The sequence below is a fragment of the Micromys minutus genome, assembly GCF_963924665.1.
Source record: "Micromys minutus genome assembly, chromosome: 13".
NCBI lineage: Eukaryota > Metazoa > Chordata > Mammalia > Rodentia > Muridae > Micromys > Micromys minutus.
The window spans coordinates 33,949,954-33,974,181 of NC_137982.1; the positions used below are offsets into that span (position 1 = coordinate 33,949,954).

General features: G+C 41.1%; 1 protein-coding gene across 7 annotated transcripts in view; it reads right to left on the reverse strand.

Moving 5' to 3' along the window:
* The window catches only part of BAZ2B (bromodomain adjacent to zinc finger domain 2B), a 207,854-nt gene extending 191,067 nt beyond the window's left edge, over nucleotides 1-16,787 (reverse strand). For all 7 annotated transcript variants that reach the window (XM_080927904.1, XM_080927901.1, XM_080927903.1 and 4 more), the window contains exon 1: nucleotides 16,561-16,787. The gene's annotated coding sequence lies outside the window, so the exon portion shown is untranslated. The remainder of the gene's footprint in view (nucleotides 1-16,560) is intronic.
* Between the last annotated feature and the right edge of the window lie 7,441 nt (nucleotides 16,788-24,228).

Here is a 24,228-nt window from a genome sequence, read left to right on the forward strand (position 1 = left end):
TTTAACCTTTTTCAATAAAACTCATTTTAAAAATGGCATATTTTTTAAAACAACATCTACTTGTTAGTTGGCTTTGAACTTGAAGTAGCATTTCTCTTTCTATTTGCAAAATTTAAATTTTATGTGTGTGAGTGTTTTCCCTGAATGTACATCAGTACGCCACGTGCATGCCTGGGGCCAACACCGGGTGGGCACTTGGAACTAAACCCAGGCTCTCTGGAACAGCAGAAAGCACTCTTAACCACGAGGCCCTTGCTCTATGCCCTCCTTTCTGTTTTGAGAGACAAGATTCTTACACTGTAGCTCTGGCTGGTTGAAACTTACTATGCAGATAGGATAGGATGGTGTAAAACTCACAGCAATTCTCCTGTTTCAGCATCCCAAGTGCTGGGATTTCAGGTGTAAGCCACCACACCTGACAGAACATGAATGTTTTAATAATTGTATTATTATTATTATTATTATTATTATTATTATTATTATCATTCTTTGCTCCACAATTTCTGCATTTGTATTAAAATTTCATATTAAACTTTAAAGCCCACTACATTTAACTTATTAATAATCAATACCTTAACAGTGATATTATAACTGGAATTAAAAGGGGATTCAAAAGATTCTCAAAACTAAAAACTATTACTACTGAAGCCTTATGTGATTTCATGTGGGCTGAGCACACAGCTGGGTGGTGGAGCACATGTTTGGCGTGAGTGCGGTATTAGGGTCCATCTTCAGGGAAACCCCAGCACATGCTTTGTTTCCTAACTCAGCTTTGCTAGCTTTGTTGTGTTTGCTATGTGCTTAATAGAAACAATCAAATCTGCCAATTGCAAATTCAAATTTACTACCAAAAGTCTTTGCTTAAAACAGCTTATCAACTTCAGGCGTATTTATTTCACTTAAAAGAATTAATCAGAAGTATCAATACTGTGCTGTACCTGAACATTATACCTTTATAAATAAGAGGTAATTTTGAACAAACGTTAAAGTTAAAATTGTTTTAAAAGCCGGTAACAGTGATTCATGCCTTTAATCCCAGTACTTAGGAGGCAAAGGCAGGTAGATCTTGATTATGCTTAGAATATGCTTAGGTTTATATGATACAAACTCTAAAACCAAAATTTCATAAATATGGGTTTAGATTTTGCATTACTATGCATTTGTTGTTTGTTTGTTGTATGCATATGGGTGTGGTTGCCATGTGTGTGCATGCTCATGTGTGTGGTTGCCATGTGTGTGCATTCTCATGCGTGTGGTTGCCATGTGTGTACATGCCATGTGTGTGCATGCCATGTGTGTGCATGCTCATGTGTGTGGTTGCCATGTGTGTGGTTGCCATGTGTGTGCATGCTCATATGTGTGCATGCTCATGTGTGTGCATGTCATGTGTGTGCATGCCATGTGTGTGCATGCTCATGTGTGTGGTTGCCATGTGTGTGGTTGCCATGTGTGTGCATGCTCATGTGTGTGGTTGCCATGTGTGTGCATGCTCATATGTGTGCATGCTCATGTGTGTGCATGTCATGTGTGTGCATGCCATGTGTGTGCATGCCATGTGTGTGCATGCTCATGTGTGTGGTTGCCATGTGTGTGGTTGCCATGTGTGTACATGCTCATGTGTGTGGTTGCCATGTGTGTGCATGCTCATGTGTGTGGTGGCCATGCGTGTATGCTCACGCACTCACATGGAGGCAGGTCTGCACCTGAGAGGAATCTCTGTCTCCAGCCACAGCATTAGTGTTACAAGGTGCACTGTGACCCTGCGTGACTCTGTACGTAGGCTCAAAGAATTTGAACTTGAGACCTTACATCTGCACAGCAAATACTTTCATCAAGTGACCAAGCCTGCTAACGCGCTCCTAAAGCCTTACACATCTGAGGTTCACTAAGGAATGATGTTTCTGGGATATACATGGAAAACAAACCGACAAAGCTGGGCTGAGGCAGTAAGACCCACAAAGAAGCTAGAGTCTACATCGGATGACGGCAGCAAGAACACCACGTCTTTGGAAGAACAACGGTAAAGCTGGCGAAGCGGTTCACGAGCACACTGACCTGAAACCCACTGCTGAGGTGGTAGGAGAATCGACTTCCCAAAGCTGTTCATTGGCCTCCACATACACATGCACACACATGGTCGCACTCACACATATGCATAACACATGCTTATGGGCAAAAATATCCATAAAGTAAGAACATTCTATAAAACTGGAATAGTGAAGACAGTTTTTAGTCTAAGATGAGATCATGAAGCTCAGCTTTGACCACGATTAAGAGAAGAGTTTGTCCTCCGTGTCTGGTTGTGGACTGAGTGTGACTACCACAGAGGAAACCTACACAGAGACACAGCGCTGCTGGTGGAAGAAGCGTGGGGCCCACACCACAGAGAACCACAGAGCTGTCCTCACTTATGTCAATGTCTTACACACAGCCACCTATGAGGTAGGTTTTTAAGCCAAATTAACTATTTTAAAGTCAGCTTCCATTAAAAAGAAAGGAAAAAGACAATTATGTTTGGGGGAGGGGAGAGGGCAACAAGGATACACAGAGAAAATATATCTCTAAAAACCAAAATTTAAAAATACATTTCTGAATTGTATAATGATGCTTTAGTGCATATGTGCACTACATACACATGCCTGCAAAGGACAGGAGACTGCAGCAGAGGCCCTGGACCTGGAGTTCCAGGCAGCTGTGAGCCGCCATGTGGGTGCTGGGAACAGAGTCAGGCCCAAGTGCTCTTAACCACTGAGCCACCTTTCCAACCCCAAATCTCTAAAACTTTACAGGGAATCAGATTTAAGGAAAACAGCACCTCATGAGAAAATGTTACTCTTATTATCGACTAATCAAAAGAGCATCAAGACCAACTCATCAGAGACAGAGACAGTGAGATGAACATTTTCGGGTAACGGCATTTGCTATGAAGCTCGGGAGCTAAATTCAATCTCTGGAACCCGTCTGGAGCAGGAGAGAATAGACACCTTCAACACACACACACCACACACATCTACCAAGTAAATGATTGCCAAAAATTTTTAAGTGATTTTACTCAAAGGATATAAGGCTGCTTCAACATATATAAATCATAAACATATTAGGCACATAATTAGAACCAGGGACAAAATAAATCGTATGGGCAGGAGCTCAGCAGTTAAGAGCACTGGCTGCTCTTCCAGAGGTCCTGAGTCCAAATCCCAGCAACCACACAGTGACTCACAACCATCTGTAATGGGATCTGATGCCCTCTTCTGGTGTGTCTGAAGACAGCTACAGTGTACTCATATTCATAAAATAAATAAAATTTTAAAAATAAATCATTCAATCATCTTATAAATACAGAAAAAAAAAAATGATTCCTCAGCCATCCTCCAACCCCACAAGGTTTCTCTCTGTAGACCAGCCTGCCCTCGAACTCAGAGATCCACCTACCTCTACACACTCCCAAGTGCTAGGATTAAAAGTGTAGACCACCACCACTCAGATTGCTTTTAATGATTTAAAAAAAAACAATCCCTGAAGGATATAGGAACAGAAATACCAAATGTCAATATCATAAAAGCCATACACACCAGACCTATAGCTAGCACTATACTAAATGAAGAAAAAAATTAAAGCTCTTGATTCAAACAAGAGAAGTGGCCTACTGTTCCACTCTTAGCACAGGTGTTACATCTTTAGACAGAACAAAAAGCAAGAAGAGATGGGCAATACAAAGAAGGAAGGATGGAGTCAAATTACCCCTAATTGCACATAAAGTGCTCCACACTGAAAACATCTCTGACGCCTCCTCCAGGAAACCCTTGGATTTCAGACATAACTTTCAGCAAAGTCGCAGAGGACAAAGTGAACACAAAACTCAGTGCGTTTGCTACATAAACAATACTGTGCATGCTCAGAAGGAGACCAGGAAAGCAATCCTATGTACAAGAGCCTCAAAAACCGGCATGAATATAACCAGGCAGGCAAAAGACATTGGCACTGCAAACTCTAAGACACTGAGGGAAAAGGAAGAAGTCACCGCAGGATGGAAGGACCTAAGATAACCATGTGAAGGAGAATTAGTACCACAAAAACACCCGATTGCCAAGTTGAGCTACGGAAATAATGCAATTTCTTCAAAATATAACGACATCTCTCATAAAAAGGAAAAGGTCATAATATCCACACAGAAGCACAGAAGGATCCAAACAGCCACAGTAATTCTGAACATAAAGACTATATGACAGAGTGTTCAACACACTTAGCCATGAGAGAAATGCAGACAAAACTACAGTAAGATTCTCTCACCCTGGTCAGAATGCCTTTCTCCAAGCAGACAGAAACAAAGGCTGGCAAGGCTGCAGGAAAGGACTTTTTTCCACACTGTTGGTAGGCATGTAAATTGTAGTCATTATGGAAATTGCCACAGAGGTTCCTCAAAAACCTACCAGAAAACATACCATGAGATGAGAGCCACCCGTATCATTGTCAAGCGCACACTCCCAGGCATCGCCGCCAGCATGAGAGAGCCATAGTGGAGGCTCTATACTCTACAGTCAAGGTATATGCACCGAAAAGCTGAATGCTAAAGAAAATGTGATATAGAAATGTAATGATGCATTCTTACATTACAAAGAACAGAGTCATGTCACTTACAGGAAAGCAGATAGAACTGAGCCTGTAGTGAGTGAAATACACTATATCCAGAAGAATGTAACATTTTAACTCATACAGAATCTAGATGGAAAACAAGACATGAGACTCTCCTGTGAATGGCATGCACCTGAAATCCCAGCTGGCAGAAGGCAGGTGGGAGGACTGAGACTCTGAGGGCACTATGGCTCACAGGCATGAAAGTGGGCCAGGCATGGTGGCACAGACATCAGCAGTCCAAAACCAGGAAGGAGACAAACCCAAATCTGACTTCTTGAAGAGATAAAACTGACTGTTGGACTTCAAGCAGTGGTGGTGCAAAATCCCAGCACTGGGGAGGCAGAGACAGGCAGATCTCGGGATTCAAGGTCAGCCTGGCCTACAGAGCAAGTTCCAGAACAGCCAGGGCTACCCAGAGAAGCCTGCCTTTAAAAATGAATGAATGAATGAATGAATGAATGAATGAATGAATGAATGAATTTTTTAAAAGGCATCAAAGTAGGTGGGGAAAGAGCCAGTGGGAAGGGTAGATGTAGGAGTGGAAGGGTAACACAGAAGGCCATATATCAAGGTGTATCACAGAACTGTGCAAAGCTATCAGTAAAGGCGTGTGCTTTATAGAATTTACGTTAATAAAAATTAAGTGAAAACATGCTTAATTCTGATGTACATCTTTCTCATTGGCGTACCTCACACCTGTCAACTATATGTGTGTCTGAAATGTGAGTTTCCTCAGTAGATTCACTAAGTGTTCTGGGATTAAGTCTGAGTATCCAGCATCATGACTGCAGTTGCCTTTTTAGTGCTGTTTTTGTTTTGTTTTGTTTTGTTTTGTTTATTGGGAGTAAGGTGGTCGGGATTTTCAAGATAGGGTTTCTCTATAGCCCTGGCAGTCCTGGAACTTGCTGGGAGTAAAGGCATGGGCCACCACAGCCTGGCTAATACGTTCATTCTTTTCCAAGTTGCTTTATATTCCAAATTTTCTTCTTCCTCACTCACAGCATTCTCTGTGGCCCCAGGGTTCCATGGGCAGCTGACAGGCAGGGACTGGCAAGACAGAAGAAGCTCGGTGCAGGCTAGCACTTTGGTGCAGGCTAGCCTTGCATATGCAGTAATGAACCAGCACTGCTATCTCCAGGGTGGACATGGGTTAAGAGGTGATACTTGCAGCTGTCCTCTGACCTCCACATGTAGCACATATGTACATACACTCAAATACAAACATACAAACATTTTTTTAAAAAAAAGAAAATTTTAAGTAGCTAAAAAAAGTATTTCATAAAGGTATGAAAAACACAAATCAAGGCATTGAAGCCATTGGACACTTGATTTGAAGAAAGTAAATCTCTATACTCATGAGGGAAGGGAGTGCCAAGTACAAGACCAGCCTGGGATACCAAAAAATTAAATGTAGAATTCTACTCGACATTCTAGTGGCCTTTCCCATACCTTGCACTTCACACATACTGTAAAGACATTTGCATATGCTCCCTACACTCCTGCAGTTTGGTGGGCTCAGCAAAGGCTACAGAGAGGCTTTTGGAAGGTCCAGAAAAGGGAGCGGTCACCACGCCCCAAGCTCCACCTTCTCCTCCTTGACCAAAGGATGAAGACAATGGATGGGGCTTCCAAACCTTTGTACTGGAGAGTCTGGTGACTCTTCCCTTCTGCAGTGCTCGTTCTTGATTTTCTAGTGCGCCGCTTGTTTTGTTTGCCTGTATGTGTGTACACATGCACACATGTAGAGGTTGAAGGAAAACTTAAAGGAGTCGCTGTTGGGGATCAAACTCAGGTCATCAGACTTGGTGACAGGAACCTTTAGCCATTGAGTCATCTCGCTGGCCCTCATGGTCTCTGTAATGGGATTTCTGGTTTCTGAAAGTAAGGATTAGGTTTTACTGCCTTGGTCCTTATGGGTAGCTATGATGGGCTGCTCAGCTAGTCTGCCTAAAAGAAAGAGAAATATTTCTCAAGTTAGTGTCATCAAATTCCCTCGGGATGTTAGCGGGACCCCACCAAGGGGAGAAAAGGGTCTCGTGCCTCCTCACTATGCTGGCTCTCCGTAGCAGGTACAAGCAGTAGATTAAAAAAGGAAATAAAAAGAATGACAAAAGCAGAGGAGAAGGAGAGAAAAGGGAGGAACTCTGTTAATCATAAAATGACAAAACACCTCTGAGAGAAAAAACCGCTGCTGCTCCGTGGCATTTAATGTGCCCTGCACAGTCAAGCCGATCTCTGAAAAGCTTGACTCATTAACCCACTTTCTTCAGAGAAAGCCAGTCAACTTTGAAAGCAGAGGAAGAAGGGAAAGTTCCCATGATATCATCTTCCTAGTGGAAAAAAAGGTTTAAGTTGAGATAATCTCAAAGTAAGTTGCAAAACTACCCCCAGGGTTCCCAGTGGGAGAGCTTTGATGGGTTTGCTTAACAGAGGCTTGGCTCCTACAGCCATCCTTTTGTTGGTTGGGTCCTTTCTGACCACTGAGTATCACTGTTCATTCACTCTTCTAGACTAATTCAGTGCTACCTGAACCAGACTTTAAAAATTATTTCAACCAGAAGCCATCCCTCTCTCTCCTATTCTGATTTTTCAAAGACTTACTGTGTTTAAACTGGGTGGGAGACTGGAGTCTTTAATCCCAGTGCTGTAGAGGCAGAGGCAGTTGGATCTCTGTGTTCAAGGCCAGCCTGGTCTAACAAAGTGAGTTCTAGGACAGCCAGGGCTACACAAAAAAAAAAAAAAAAAGAAACAAAAAACAAAAACAAAAAAACGATGTATTGTGTGTAAAACTGTAGTCAAGCGTGTATCAGTCACAGAGGCTTCTGTGTGGAGGTTAGAAGGCAACATGGAGGAGTTGGTGCCTTTCGTCCACCTTGCTTTGAGGCAGGGTCTCTGGTTTCTGTCACTGTGCTGCGCACTCTATCTTCTGACTGGAATCCTGGGATTACATGCCCACTATGTCATGCTTCCTCCATGGGATGGACCAGAGTTCAGAACCCACTCAGAGGGCCAGGCATGCACAACAGGCCCTGATCCCTCGCACATCTGCATGCCTTCTGTTAAACTTTTGTTAAACTTCTATCCATAGCTTTCCAAATGCATGCTTAGACAGAGTGCTCAAAAACAAACTTAAGAGAAGTAAAGTAGTTCCTCTCTTTCCTCTATTATTACTAGAACAATAAAGTATAGTAAGTGTTGCGGTAAATATTAAAGATTGCTTAATCTTTTATCCCATGCTTTGCCGGCTCCCGCTGGCCATCTGGCACTGCTGGGATCTCTTAACTTGGTGTTCCGTGCCACCTCTAAGAACTCAGGTGCGGTTCACTCCACTGCCCCTGTTGCTTCTGTTCCCGGGTGGATACGACCAGCCCAGCGTGTTCCTTTCCTCCACTGCCCGGTACAAGCATGACTCCACAGCTTATATGCTAACTAACTTATTAAACTTATTAAACAGGCTTATATGCTAAATTCTCAATCCACAAACCCTCTATACAATAAGCTTACAACCAATGGACAAGGATATAAACTGCCTATCTATATGAGATAAGTAGACCCATAGAAACCCTTAGAAATAATAATCTCATCAAGCTAGAGATGCAGAGAGAAACATACACAATGGCTTCCATGTTGCCTCCGGAATCTCTCTCCTTCAATCTCCACCTCTTGTCTCCTCTTCTGCTCCTCCAGTCTGTTTCCCCGTCTACCTCTCCACTGTCCAATCATGTATCGCCTTAACATAAACCTACAAGCAAGACTGGGGAGATGACCCAGTGGTTAAGAGCACTGACTACTCTTCCAGAGGTCCTGAGTTCAAAACCCAGCAGCCATCTGTGATAAGATTCGATGCCCAGTTCTGGTGTGTCTGATGACAGCAACAGTGTGCTCATATTAAAAAAAATTAAAAAATAAACCTACAAGCAAGTACTTAAAAATTCTCTTGTGGCTAATGCTGAGTCCACTCATTTTTCAAGAGAATGCTAAATTTTTCATTTTCCTGATTATCTCACCTTCTTCTTTGCTCCTTACAATTACCTGTGTAAGGAGAACTGGAAGGCAAACTTCCAACCCTTCATCTTGGTGAAAAGCTGGGGAAAACTGAAGGAAGGAAAACTGAACCTAAGGAAGAAGGCGGGGCTTATAGCCTTCGACCTGCCCACAGCCCTGGGGACAATCCCAGAACAAAACAAAACTACAACAAAATCCTTTTCTTTCCTCTGCTTGTTTGTGGACCAGAGAAATATCTGAAAGCACAATTGTCTGAAGGGAAAGAAAGGACAGAATAGTTCACAAAATGACTAATTTCAATAATGGCAATTTAAATGCATAACATTTGTAACTCAAAACTAAAATGTAATGCTGTGTCCTTCATAACCTTTGAATTTATTACTTAGGAAAAAAAAGAACAACCTACTGCCATCTGGATTAAACCTGGCTTTATATTCTGTTGTATTACCAACACATCCAGTCATTTGTGAGACCAAGGAGTAAAACACACTCTTAGGACTGTTTCTCAACCTCGACATGTGAACCCCTACTTCAACATTCTGCACGCACACATACGTGTGAAGACACTGCCATGCCGTGTGGAAGGCTCAGGGTACAGCATCATCCCTCATATATACATTTATTTTAACATATACAAAGCAGTGCACTCCTCCCTGTCACTCCTAAAAGGATAAATAAACTGGTGTTGAACATGGGAAAGTTCCTCCCACTCTTATTAGGAGCTTGGGATGCTGAGGTTGTTTCCTTTTTTCTGCTTATAGTTATAAGTGTCAAGGCACAGGAAGCTTTGAAAGCTAGATTAACAGTTACCTTTTAAAACTCATAAGAGCCCCTCAAAGCAAAAATAAAGACTACTTACTCATCCTTCCAAAAAACTAGAGCAGCTGTATAGCCTTCACATTATTCTAATCCAGTTACAAAATCCAGCCAAGCCTCTCATCTTGTTCTTACACTATACCTATGAGCTGAAAGTACTACCTCCTTTCTACATAAGAAAACATTGTTGTACAAAGTAATTGATATCCATCTATTTTTTTCTCAAACTACTTGTAACTGTACAACTTACGTTTCTTTAGGTAGCTGGCTGGTTTTAGACAAAAGTAACTATTTTGCGGATACAATACAACCTTCTGTACTTGTTTCATCCTAAGTCCTGTGCTTTATTCAGAATCCAACTTAAAAAGATTATTTAAAACTGAAGCTGTTGTGTGTTGCAAACACAGCTAAAATGAAGAGCTTCTGTGGCAGCAGTGACTAGATTTTAAATGCAGGTAGATCAATAAAAAAAAAAATCAGCAAGCACGGCCCCCATGTGAGTGGAATGGTTTATAATAGCTTGCAAATGACTATGTGCTTGCTGTAACCAGCTGTTCTTAAATTATGAATATGCAACCAATTCATGTTAAAGCTGAATCCCAGCACTATTTCTACCAAGAAATCCCAGTAGTTCTGCGTGTTCTCCATGTTAGCTCTGTTAAGGATACAAATAGCAGGAAGCTTCCGAACAAATAGGACCAAACTATTGGCATTTCATGCACTGGGTCCATTATCACAGCAGGGAATGTCAATCATTGGTACATTCCTATAACAGCTCACGCAATATGACAATGATCTTGCAGGGTAAAAAAAAATCAAAATCTCTGCAGCATACTTAAAAGTCCTTCTGACAACCTAATGCTTCCTCACCACAGCCAATCAGATAGGCAGGTCTGATCTACTAGAAGATTTGCACTAAGCTTGAAACATTTAAAAACATCAATCATAAAAACAAAGACAGGACACTGAATTATACAGTATTAACCTCCAGGGTTTGCATACAAAGACCTTAGATTTATTTATGTCCCAGTGAGTTAAGAGCTTCAGCACACCGTTCGTTCTTTACACCAAGCTGACTGCCAATTTGATGAACCTCTCTGCCCTCAGCAGGAGTGCACGGTCTTTGATTAATGAGTGCATGTTTGTAGGAAAGTGCTAAGAGGAAAAAACAAAAATGGAAAAAAAAGAAAGAAAAAAGAAAAAAACACAATCATGTAGACATATAAGTAAAGTTCCAGGGCAGAGAGCATCTTCAAATCATATGCACATGTTTCTTACATTATAAACTACACAAACAAGATTAGTAAGGCTTCATATCTATACTACCTTTGTTGTTATCCTTACTGCTCAGCAATTTCTATTTAAATGAACATTATTCGAAAGCCAAAATTATATGTCAAGCCTTATATAAAAAGTATTTTTAAAACAACTTCATTTTCAAAAATATATAATAAAAGCAAAGTAGAAGATAAAACTATTTCACCTCACACTGCCATAAACGCCTATTAAAAACTAGATGCTTAGCTGACATTAAAATTTCATAATGAACAGCAAGTTTTAAGTTTAACTGTTAAGTATGTTATACCTCAAACTCTTGAGTTGTCACAAAGCAAACAAAACTCAAGGCAGATTTTAAAATCATATAAATTCATTTAATATTCCTGCTTCCAGCAGATGTTCCCAATATTTTATGACTCTGATTTTGCAAATAAAATAAATATTTTTATTTCCCATATATTATTTTGGTTTTGTTTCAATTTTAGGTGGGGTTTTTTTTTTGTTTTGTTTTGTTCTGGTTTTTGTTTTTGTTTTGAGACAGGGTTTCCCTGTGTGGCCCTGGCTTTCAGGCTATCCTGGAACAAGCTGACCTCAAATCCAGAGACCTGCCTTCCTCGGTCTCCCGAGTGCTGGGATTAGAGGTGTGCATTATCACCATTATTAGCCAGACATAGTTTCAAAGTAACTTGAGCAACACAAGCATATGTGAATTCAAGTTTAAACTCGAACAGACTTGCCCAGCATTGCCCTCCCTTAACAATATCATGCTGAAATCTACTCAAAGAGCAGGGTGCCTGCTGCAACCTCTACACTGCCTCTGACATTGAGCTAAACCTTCATGTGTCTCTAAATAAGTAATAACAACTCAATTCACCATAATTTTGTTATGTACCCTGACACAAACACCTGTTAAGTAAATATGTTTCTTCAGAAGCTAGTCACGGGGCCAGAGGGATGTCTCAGCAACTCAGAGGGCCTGTATTTAGTTCTAGAACCTATACTGGGTGGCTCACAAAAGCTTGTACCTCCAGATCCAGGAAATCTGACTCTTCTGGTCTAGAGGTAGAGGGTGGGGGTGGGGGAAGGCTACACTTACCTGCACAAAATCCCACTCCCACACCCACACTCATATACAATACACACAATTAGAAATAATATAAATCTTTTAAAATGAGATCCACACAGTTTAATTCAGTAGAATAATTTGCTTAAGAAACTTTATGGCTACAATTCGAAAAGACTAGGGTGTTGTATTGCCTCAAGATAAACTCTTAACTTTAGTGACAGTGATGCCTGACTTCCCTAAAAGCAAAGACTCCATTCGATTAGTACTTGAGGAAATGATCCCAGAATCACTCAGAGGAGTGTCATAGGAAAATTTGCTCATATTATACAGAAGTCATTTTCTGTTGTTTTATTTGAGGCAGGGTTTCTCTCTGGAGCCCTGGCTGACCTGGAACTCACTCTGTAGGTCATGCTGGCCTCAGACTTGGAGACCCAGAGGGCTGGCATTAGAAGCATGCACCACCACTTTATAGAAAGTCTTTTTTTTTTAAACAGGGAGATTTTTTAATAGGACTTATTTCATGTCTTCCAATGATCAATTTTACATTTTAAGTATTTATTATTAAGATCTAAAACTTTGAAAAATATCTGTAAGTATTGGGATTTTAAAAGGTCTCAAAAATAATAAAATACACTGCATTCTGACACCACCATCGGTTGTTTTCATCCAGTTTTCTTACAACATACCTCTGTCTATTGTGACCACTGCCCTTTATTCCTACCCTTTGCTCCTTCTTATTTCTCCTCCTACCAACAAAACTATGCCGGTAATTAGAAAAAGTACAAAGCTCAGGCACCACCGCACTAGTGATGCAGTCGGAATACTAAGTCACAGGAGAGCTGAAGCCACAGGTAGAAGTGACAAAAGCCTGTGATGCCAGCCCTCAGGAAGCCAAGGAAAGGCCCTGGTGGAAGCCAGCAAGAAGCTACAGGCAAGACCCTGCCTCTCGAAACAAACAGAACGCTGTGTCTAGACAAAAGCATGATTTCAGTTTAAGACATCATTAAATAGCTAGTAGGAGAATAATTTAGAACACAGCCTTATAAATTTTTAAAGTCTTATGAATTTTGGCCTGGTTAGAAAATTACAAGCTGAATGGTCTATTCTCCAATAATTATTTCTTTTCTGATCATTTCCTACAGTAGAAGTTTAAAGAAACGTTAAGCCAACTGAGCTAATATTTGTTAAGTAAACCACAATATTTTAAAACTTTATACTCAAAATATTTAATTTTCTGTAATTTAAAAAACTCCTAAAATACTTACTAGACAATTTGATTAATCCCTTAAGAAATTAAGTATATTAAAAAAAAATCAGTGAACCCTGATTACCTAATTTCTTACAGGGGTCAATACCACTTTATGACTATTCCACCTTTCTTTTCTTTTTTTCTTTTTTTTTTTTTTTAGTAGTTTTCTAAGAAAGACTAGTTCAATCACTCTGAAACTAGGATTTCGAACCCCTTTCTTGTATGAAATCTTTACACCTGTGAGTCATCAAGGTCTAATGTACAACCTTCCACTTACTCAAGGAGATAAGACAGAAACCTTGAACTTCTGTGCAACTGTGGTATCCCACGTCTTGTATAGTAACACAAAAGTAGCAACAAAGACATTAACAATTGCAGTTCAAGCTGGGAGTGACTGTTCTGTTTCAATTCAATGACACCACTAATGGCTTCTTAGCAGCTCCATGAAATCAACCAGCTGTCAAGTTGATGCATCAGAAGGAGCAGCTATGCACTCCCATAAGAAAAAGCAACACATCAGGATGTTTGGCAAAACATCTGCTCCTTTCCACTGCAACTCTATAATAAACATGCAAACAAAGAGAAGAAAGGGCAGCTCGGTCAGAATCCCTAGCTTTCCCTTACAGCTTCCATGCATTTTAAATGAGTGGCTGATATACACTAAAGGCAAATTTCTGCTAAGTCCAATACTTTTTAAGATATTCCATTCTTTTGAAAAAGCTAAATATAACACTCTGATTCTTCCAGAAAGACCAGAATTACACAAAATATTGACATTTATAAATAAATAGTAAACTGTATTCAGCAAGTCAAATCATAGTGTTATGTACAAAACTCAAGCATGAAACCTAAAATATACTCTCTCACTTCCCACTGTTTAGTAAATGAGGCCGTGTAATCAATGCATTTGCCAAGACTGAGCAGCTAAGGCCCCATTTTCCCCAGTATAAAGCGTGAATGCACTAGCTTAGCCCAGTCAATACATTAGTTTAACCAACAACATTGCAGATTTAAATCAGTATCTAGATTTTAAAATATGTACCTAGCCCTGTTTCTCTAAAAACCATTATATGAACATACTAAGTTGTGATAAATAACTTCCTGTTTTAAAAGCACACAACCTGATTTCCTAAAAAAATAAAAATTTTGTCACCGACGTTAAATACACTTTACCTTCAGCATTTACTGCAAATATTTGTAAAATCTTACTTTTCTACTGAGACACACAAATGCCGTAGTGTCGTCTGAATTATTGACTGTGCAGCAGTGTTTACAATAGGTGTGAGACAGCAACGGCCTTAACTACCATTTTCTTAAACTGCTTATCCTCTGTTGCTCCCATTTATAATCTGCCAAGTCTTCTAGTCCTTTGTTGCATGTATAATTTAGAGCCATCTGTTCTATGTGCTTTTAACTATTTAAACATTTTCACCTACCTATAACTCACTAAATACCAGACATTCAATTCAGTTAAGGTTTCTATGTAGCATTTTACATGCAGCAAATTTCTGAGTAAATAGCAGAAAACCGTGTAGAATATTCTACAGACACTTAAAACATACCATTTACAATGGAAGTTTTCGTATATTAGACAATATTAGACAATCTCCTTAAGGTGGTTAGTAGTTTTCTATTAGCTTTTTTTTTTTAAGTTCATTGTAGGCACTGTTTTTTCCCCAACCCAGAAGACAAAGGGAATGCAAATTAAATACAGACAGTTTCACGTCCCTGTTAGAAGAGATGTAAATATGCTGACTGAAAATGACTACTGGAGACAGAATTACGCTTTCCCATTCAATTTACTGTGCCTATTTATATACTCCTCAGTGAGTGTATCATTAAGTAGGGTCATGTGACCAGCTCAACTTTTTTGGGGGGGGTGTGAAAAACTGTTTTAGACAAACAAATTTAAATTGTAGTTTTTAATCATTATTTTTATGATGGTTAATAAAGTTTACATCAAAAGATTGTAAATTATCTATTAAAGTTAATTCTGCCTTTTATATGCTAAACTACATTTTTTGCCAGCCCTTTGACTTTAATATTCACTACGAAGATGTAAAAGTATCCAGACTCTGAATATTCTGATATTCCGTATAGTTCTTTTAAAATGTAAATATCACGAAAAGGGGAGGACACAATTATAAAAGGGGAGGTACATACCCCAAGTGATGTATAGCTCAGTTTGTGAGATCTGTGGGACCTCGTAAGAAAAGAGCTATATTGTTACAAACCCACTTGAAATTTTAAAGAAAACCCTCCTGCACAAAACTCAGTGAATACTAAGTGGCACAGTAAAAGTTTCGATCTTTTTTTTCCTTTTAAATCTTCCACTTGTTACCAAACATGGAGGGTTTTGCGATCCGTTCTGAATGAAAAATACAAAAATAAACTATCCAACTTATCACTAGACTCTTAAATTACACGATTCCGAAAAACGAGAAAATTTTGAGGAAAAAAAAAAAAAAAAAAACCCACTTTGGGGAAATTTTCTTGATAAAAGTTTACATGACGTCACATGGCCCCCTGAACCGTTCCTAAACTTTGAGCCTTATCCAGGCACACTTTTTGCATTTCTAGGGCTTCTTTCCCTTCCTTAAAAATTAAAAGAGACAGACAGACTTGGGAATAAAAATTGCCCAAGATGGCGAAACGCTTGTTGTTTAGAGGGCAGGGGGAAAAATGGAGGATATTGTAATATACACAAAGGGATAAAATTCAACAACTCGGCCACGGACTGCAGCTGCTTCTCTCTTCACAAGGAAACAACACACAAAAGATAAACACGGAGAGGGGAAGAGGAGGCAGCCCCCACCCCCGGGCCGGCTCCGAGTCTCGGCACACTTCCCAGCCTTTCCCGATCCCATTTCTGGGGTTCGCGGAACTACTCTGGGGAGGGGAGCGGGGCGTCGCGGGGGAGGGCGCGGAGACCGAGGACGGGGAGCCCAGCCCGCCAGGCCGCCGCGGCCCCGGGACGCCCGGAGCCCGCCCGGAGCCGAGCCGCCCGTACCCGCCGCCCGGGGCCGCGGCCCCACCCCCACCCGGCTCCAGGTCCCGGCGGCCTGGCGCGGGTCGGCGGGCGCGAGGCTGCGGGCCCGGGGCCGAGGCGGAGGCGGAGGCGGCCAGGGCCCGGCGCCTCGGGAACTGCCCCGCGGGGCGCCGCGGCGGGCCGGGCTGGAGGACGCCGCGAGGCCGGCGGCGAGGGCGGCGGGCACAATGGAGGGACGAGGCCCCGGCCGCCCGCGCCCGCACTCCCAGCAAAGTTTCCGTTCCGAAGAGCCCGCACCCCCACCCCGCCCGGGACCAGGGCCCGGCGCCCCGCGCCCTCCGCCCGGGACTCTAGTCGGGACCCCAGAGCCACCGCTGCGTCGCAGTCCGCACAACAAAGAGACACACCGGGCGGCGCGGGTAAACAGCGGCGGGCGCCTCGGGAGGGCTCCAGCCCGCAGCCGCCGCTCTCCGCCCGGAACCCACCTCTCCCGCACCCTCACACCCCGGCTCTCAAACTCACCTTCACTTTCCAACTGAGTTGCGGGGGAAGGGGTTTTCGCCCTTCCCGGGTGCGGGTTAAGCTCTTCGGAATCCCCACCGCCTCCTTATTTCTCTTATAATTTCTGCAAGAAAGTCTAGGGAGTTGGAGTGGAGGTGAGAGCCGTGATCGCGGACGCCCTGGCTCCCTCCGTCCCCGTCTTCCGCCGCTCTCTCTCTGATTAGTTCCTATCCAGCAGCAGATTGAAGCAGGAGATGATTCTTCTCAAGGTTTGTTCAGCAGCTTCACTTCTAGGCGAAGGCTTCATGAACCAAGTGACGTCAACCAACAAGGCTTCTCTCTCTCTCCTCTCTCTAACAATGAAAGTTGCTGTTAACAAGGGAAAAAAGAGCGAGAGAATTGTTTATACCATTTCACTTCCAATAATAAATGACCTATCAGCTCTAAAAGGAGCCCAGGGAGGGGGCTGCTTCTTCATTCCAAGAATACTGTATCTTTCAGTTTGCACCGCTCCTCGTCCCAGGAAAAAGTTAAGAAACTTAAATGTTTTGTTTTGCTTTTCGGGGGGGGGGGGGGGCAAACAGAACTGAATACTTAATTTTTTTTAAACGTAAAGGGACTGTTGGGGAACAAAGATTAGCCATCTCCACCAACTTTTATGTTTGTAAACTAGGAACTTGAAGCCTACACGCTAAATTAATATGCCAAGAATATGTGCATGCTAGGGTTCAAAAAAGCAGGGCGCGAGGCGATCTCAAGGTAAACTAGTGCTTTTCCATGGACGAATTAAACTGGTTGTAATGTTCATGGTGTGAATCAAAATAATATTCAAATGAAAGACATTTAAACACTAAATCCTTTTACAGTTTCTTGTATAATCTGTATGCCGTAATCTCTCTCTCTTTTTTTTTTTTTTTTTTTTTTCTGGTTTCGGTTGGGGGGAATAAACTAGCTTAACTGTAAGAACTAAACACTTTAAAAGACCAGTAGCCCAATGCTAACTAAAAGCGCTGTGCTCTGAGCCCCAGAATGTCAGCTGCTGTCTCAGTTTTTAACCTTCCACTCCCCAATTCCCTTCAACCAATCAAGTTAAACTAAAGGTAAAGAACACCCCGTTCCCTGCAACAGTGTGCCCGCAGCCTCCTAAAAAAAACGATTTAAAAAAAGAAAAATTCTTAACCTTGGTGCACGTTATTACCCATGAAGAAAAGTAATTTTAAAAAAAAAACATTAAGGTATTCTTTTTCCCCTTGAAGTTTGTGTGATTACAAATTAGATAATTTAGTTTTCAGCATGAAGACCAAGTAAAAATGTAGTTATCGGAGAATAATTCGACCATATATTATTTTATGCATACATATGTGGCTAGATGTATCTTAAAAGATGCTATTGTTTTATGTTTCCTCCTCAACCACTGGCTGTGATTTTAATTGTGCTGGAGGATCTTCATTAGTATTAACACATGGGGAGATTTCACAAAGCTGCTTCATTAGGAAGAAAAAAAAGCTGGCAGACTGGGTCTCTTTGCATGCACTGAGAATGTCAGCCTTACCTCGGTCATTTGTAACATAATAAGTGCAAGTACAATGATTGCAAGGCAGGAGCGTGGGGGAAGGGCTGCAATGCTGCTGTCTAATAGGGGCATCTGAAAAGACGGCTGCTCATTACATAGTAATGTATGCTAAAAATTAGTGAAGATGATGTCTCCGGAGACTTGATGCTAAATAAATTAATGTGCTGATATGTTTTTAATTATTATTTTTGTAGTAGTTTATTTCAATCTTAGGATTCACATTGAGCAGCAAAGCTGTGCGAGCACTTATTGATTTTTTTTCCCTGCCACATTCCCGGAATACAGATTTTAATCATTTCACTACACCACACTCAGTAATTTCATTAAAAACTGGAATCTTCCATCCCCAGAAAAGCATTTAATTTCAATGACATACAATTTCTTTTTTAGCAGCAAACTGTCTCTATAGTAAAGCTGGCCCAAGGTTCAAATGCATGATTTAATCCTGAGTTTGCATGCTCTGCATTCCTTACAAACTATAATTTCAGTAACTGCCTAATAACTGTAATAAAGACAATAATTCTCTCACAATATATTATTAACTCATATTTAATTAACTCAGAGGCCAAGTTCTACACATGTATGACCAGGTCAACAATTCTACCATCTCAGGATTGACTACTAATGTCCAGATGAACATAGATTAAATGTAAATATGAAAGGTAACATGTAGACCATGTTCCTAAGTCACATCGAAAATGTCTCGTACTGTTCTCTAGTGGTGGTCATTATTCAAATGGAAGTTAGCAATTTTTGTATATGAAGTTGATCACTGACATTTCAATATTTGCCTAGTTAACGTTAGTTTGGGAGAATAAGGAAAGGGGGATGTTTTCAAGTTGTCTTGATTTTCAGAGTTCTCTTAAGGTGCATTTCTCACTAAACAAAGATGGCTGGTACACTAACTTCTACAACCCAGTATGTCATGTAAATACTCTCCAAATATGTATCTTTACGATATTTTAAAGCAAAATGTGGCCTATAGATGCTAAGTTGGTTCCTAAACAATGGGTTTCATAAGGATATGTAATTTACACTGCTTGGCTTTTAGTGTTTGTGTGTGTGTTTGTGTTTGTGTGTGTGTGTTGGTAGGGCATGGGAGGAAGTATAATAACTAAATTGTGGAAACATCACAGAGAAAAATGTATGCACATGTAATAATCAGTTAGTGACTATAAAGAAGTATCATTCATGTGAATGATTACAGAACCAGAGTTCAAAATGTTTTAAAAGTGTGTACATGAAATTACATTGACGCCACCACCAACAAAAAGTTGTGGTTTTCCTGGTTGTGACATAGAGCAAAATGAGCCTTAGCCTCCTTAAAAGGTGTGAATGCAAGAAGTGGTTATAGGGAAGAGTTTTATATTAATATCTTTTCAGAAAATTAGAAAACTTACAATCAAGAGTTTCTTGTATAATCAGGAGATTCTTTGGTGGCAGTCTCAAACTCCCACCAAACAAAGTTTGATGTAAATCAATATTTGACACACAAAACTCTAAACCAATTTTATATTTTTCCTATCAATAATAAAAACTTCATTTTTATATTAAAATACAGCTTTGGGTCCTGTCATGTTATTTCATCATTGAAAGCAATTCATTATCCAATATTATACACATACACACACACACACACACACACACACATACTTTGTTCTGTCTGAGACATAGTCTCTCTACATAGCTGTGGCTGTCCTTGAACTCACCTTGCAGATCAGGCTGGATTGGGACTTACAGAGATCCACCTGTCTCTGCCTTCCGGGCACTAGGGTTACAGGCGTGTGCCACCACGCTGGACAATTTATCCTATACTTTAAAACTGATAAAGTAATGATCCACCAGGATCCTCAGGCTATGTCACTCCAGCACTGACATGTCGGGACAAAGCTGTGCTCCAATTCTTATGGAGATCATGTCATCCCCTTTCCATGTTTTCTCTTTGATCTTTCCACTGATTAACTCAAGAGTTGAGAAAAATCAGATAAAATAATTACTATAGGTATAAAATTATTCAGTTCCCACAGCACTTTGTCTTCTACCTGAGATCACCTAATTCAGCACTTAACCATGTGCACAGTTGTGAGAGGACTTAATGATGGAGCAATCTCTTCTAATCTCAATTCTGAACTTCTGGGTACTGTCTGCCTGCCCTGCAGACTAATCATGCACCACTATGAACTATAGTGTTGTACTTGTTTCCATAAAGCAACATCTGGCTTAAGGACCAAGGTAGAGAGATCCAATTTACAGTGAATACTGCTAGTGGTTCTGAAAAGAGTAAGGATTCTGTCTGAACAACAACAAAACCACACACACACACACACACACACACACACACACTCACTCACTCACTCACTCACACACACAGGAATGAATGTTCTCTGTGGCAGAGAGTATCAACCCTATTTGGGTCAATCCCGATTCACAACAGTAACAAAATAACAGCTATGAACTAGCAACAAAATAACCATGGTTGGAGCACCACACAGAAGGAACTGTGTTGATGGGTGGCCGTGTTTTAGGAAGGGTGAGGCCACAGCTCCCGAGTGCACTGAGCTAGCCAGGTCATAATTCTGTTTCTGTTCTAAGGAAGCTCTGTTTGTTTTCCCTCACTGAACAGACATTTGAGTGCTTGCTGTATGCTATGCTTGAGTGCTTGCTGTATGCTGTGCGCTGTGGGAGAAGCTGCAAAAACATAACTCACTTTCTCTTTGATGTCGAAAGTTTGAAATTCCTAAGAGACAATCCACTTTATAAAAACACAATGAAGTTTTGTGATATTAAAAACTAAGTTACTAAATTCTGACTAGTCATAAAAAGGCTTTATCAAAGACTACATTTGAACAGGATCTCATTCTAAGAGTTTGCCTGATAAGAGGTTAGGGATTGAGAGAAGAAGGTAGTCTAAACTCAAGAATCATTGTTTACACACCCCTGCTGGAAAATGTGGCTAGGATGGGCTGTGAAGACTGAAGCCTTTATTTAATCCTAGTACCTAAAAGGCAGAGGCGGGTGGATCTCTAAATTCAAGGCCAGGGTGGACTATATCGTGAATTTCAGGATAGCCAGTGCTGCACAGAGAAACCTTATTTTGAAAATAATAAGAATAAAATAAAGAAATGCAATTAAGTAGGAGCATTCAGTGTGAGGAATGGAGAAACGGCAGAGAAGGCAAGACTGCCCCACAAGCGGCTGTAAGAGGAGGCTGCGATCTGATGATCTGATACTGAAAGGCTAAGGTTTTATGGTAAGGTGGGGGTTTATCCTGAGAGCCAGCAAATGTTAGTAAAGGATTAACATGATTGACCTTGGTTTAAAGGAATAACTGCACAGGCCGTGCAGAGGACAGTCTGGAGTGTGAAGAGATTGTTTAGTTTAAAACAGCGGTGCAGGCCTGTCATCCCAGCCCTGGGAGACTGAGAGAGACCCACAGTCTAAGGCATGTGTGGGTTACCCAGCGGGACTCTATATATCAAAATAAAAATAATAAATACAGTGAAATAAACAATTCACCAAAGACTCTATAAAAGGTAGTGCCACTGGAGGCTTAACTCTGATAATCTGGGGCGAGTTTTCAGTGTGACTAAAAGACCACAAAATTAAGGTGAGGAATGAGTGGGGGGAGGGCTAGAGGGATTTCTAGCTTAGGGAACTGGGTCAAGGCTGGAGGCAGGACCTACAGTGCTGGTTGTATAGGAAAATGTCTGTCATGAGACGGTTGGAATCTGTCCGACAGGCCTTTATTTTTAATGGTAGCCACCAAAGTATAAAACTTCTTCAAAATGTACATATTTAACTTTAGAACAAAGATTCCCTAATGAGCCCTTCCTGTTTCTTCTTCCCCCATTGCTCTCACCTTGCCTCCCCCACTTGACTTCCTCTCTAAAAGTGTTTGTGGTCGCTAACTACCATAAGCAGAAACTGGTTTCAGCATTCCTGGGGAAAAGAAAGCCTTGAAAACCAGAGTGGAAAGCAGTCAGACTGCACACTGCATTGCTGTGAAGCATCTATGAGCTAGCTGTTGGTAAGTGATAAGGCCACAGAGCTGTCCCAAATGATAACATGTATGTAACACAGACTTTAGTGTTTCAATCACCATGTTTCCATATTGAAAGAGATAAACTTCAATCTTTCCAAGAATCATTTCCAAAGAGATCAGATGTTTCCATATAAAATGTGCATCTTGTAGCGTAGAACTCTAGGGGAATGAATCTCTTAGAGGCAGGGAAAACATTCCTAGCCATGTTGAAATCATATACAATAAAGTCAAAGACTGCTGAATCTCATCACATAAACTAAACCTTATGGAAAAGGGGTGACCCCTCGAGCAAAGTACAAATGTAAATGATGAACTGTGCACTTTTCCACACACACATGACTAATAACCTGACATAAAATGAGTAGTTTTAGACAGAGAGGAAAACAACTGGGCAGCAAGATGCAAGAAATAGAAACAGATTTTACATGAAAAACATTGCAAATGTTTAAGTAAAAATACTCACAACCTTTGTAGAATGAGAAATACAAATGAAACCTAAGTTTTTCAGTATTGTGAGAAAAGGGGTTTATTTGAGTACAAAATGGAGAAGAAGATCCCCATGGGAGGAATTCCAGGCTTTGAACAAAGTCACACACGTATGTCCTTTCAAGAACAGCAAATCTCACTTCCAGAAATCTGACTCAAAATGATGAAAATTGGGTATACAGGTTCAGCTCATAGGAAAAACCCAAAAATAAATCGAGTGTCTGCTGTAGGGTGGTGGATGGATGACCCAGGCTGCTGCCACACAGAATACCATGGGAGTCTTCAGGAAGGACACATGTGACAGTGAGAACCTAACAGTAGACTGGGGAGAAATCTGCAAAAAAAGACAGGCAAGAGGGAAAACTTGTCTGCTCCCCGTTCTATATCTTACCTAGGCCTTTGTCAAGTGAAATGATACATTAAAACGTCAGACACAGGCTTACCCAGGAGAAGGCAGGGCAGGGTGGCAAAAGAAACAGTTTGTGACTTTCTCATAAAATCTGTTCAGTAGAGATGGTTGGAGAACTTTGTAAAGTCAAATGAGAATCAAGTATTTAAAAGATGCTACATGAAATCACGAAATTGTATTTGATGGCAAAAGTGTACAGAAAACAATTAGCCATGTCTTTTAAAAAAACGCTGTGAGGGCTTGGAGGTGTAGCTCGACCTGGAACACATGCTTAACACGTGTGTGCCTGCATTCAGCCCACAGCAGGCACCAAGTAAGCATGGCAGCTGAATCCTATTCTCTAACAATCCAATCCTCCCGCAGGACCCTAAGAAAAAGAATCTCAGAGTAACTATAAATTGTTACTGTTATCAGTAAATGTCTTTGTGCTATTGCCCGTGGGGTCTTCATGCATAGTCTGAGAAGGAGCAAATAAACTGGTATTTGGAGGAAATTAACCTTTGATGTGGGCCAAATGAGAAACATGGAAAAACTCTTCTGCTCTAAAATGAACGCATTCTAGGGTCTATATTTAAAACCGCCTATTTCTTAGCATGTACCCACTGTAACTATCAAGAAGCAGGGACTAGTGTGACTTCACCCAGCGTACAGCCTTAGTATTCAGGTTACAGCATCTAAACACCATCTGCCTGGGGGAATTCACAGAAGCAAGAGCTGGTTCCAAGTTTGGGGCAGAAATATTTAGGATAAATTTAGAATGCCGTGCCATATTAAGTATGGAAACCATTAATTATTGTTGATGCCTTGTCCAGAGGATTTGGGAGTCAACTCAAGGAAACCAATACGCACATCCCCCATTGGCTACAGGATGTATATCATCAAAAGCCACAGTAATAGGCCAAATCATAGCAAGTATTTTCCTTCAAAGTCACACTTTTAGTTAGGGAATAATATTAGTTACCTTTCTTACACTGACCGAATTCCTGACAGTCAGGTTCAGGGAAGAGGGGTGTATTTTGACTCTCTGGTTTCCGGGATGTAGCTAGTCACAGAGGAGAATTCATGGTGGAGGCCAGGCTGTTGCCACTTCAGCGGAACAGGAAGCTAGGACAGCACAGGAAGTGATGCCAGGAATAAAGCCCAGGGGCCTGCCACCAATAGATCTACTTCTTCGAGGTC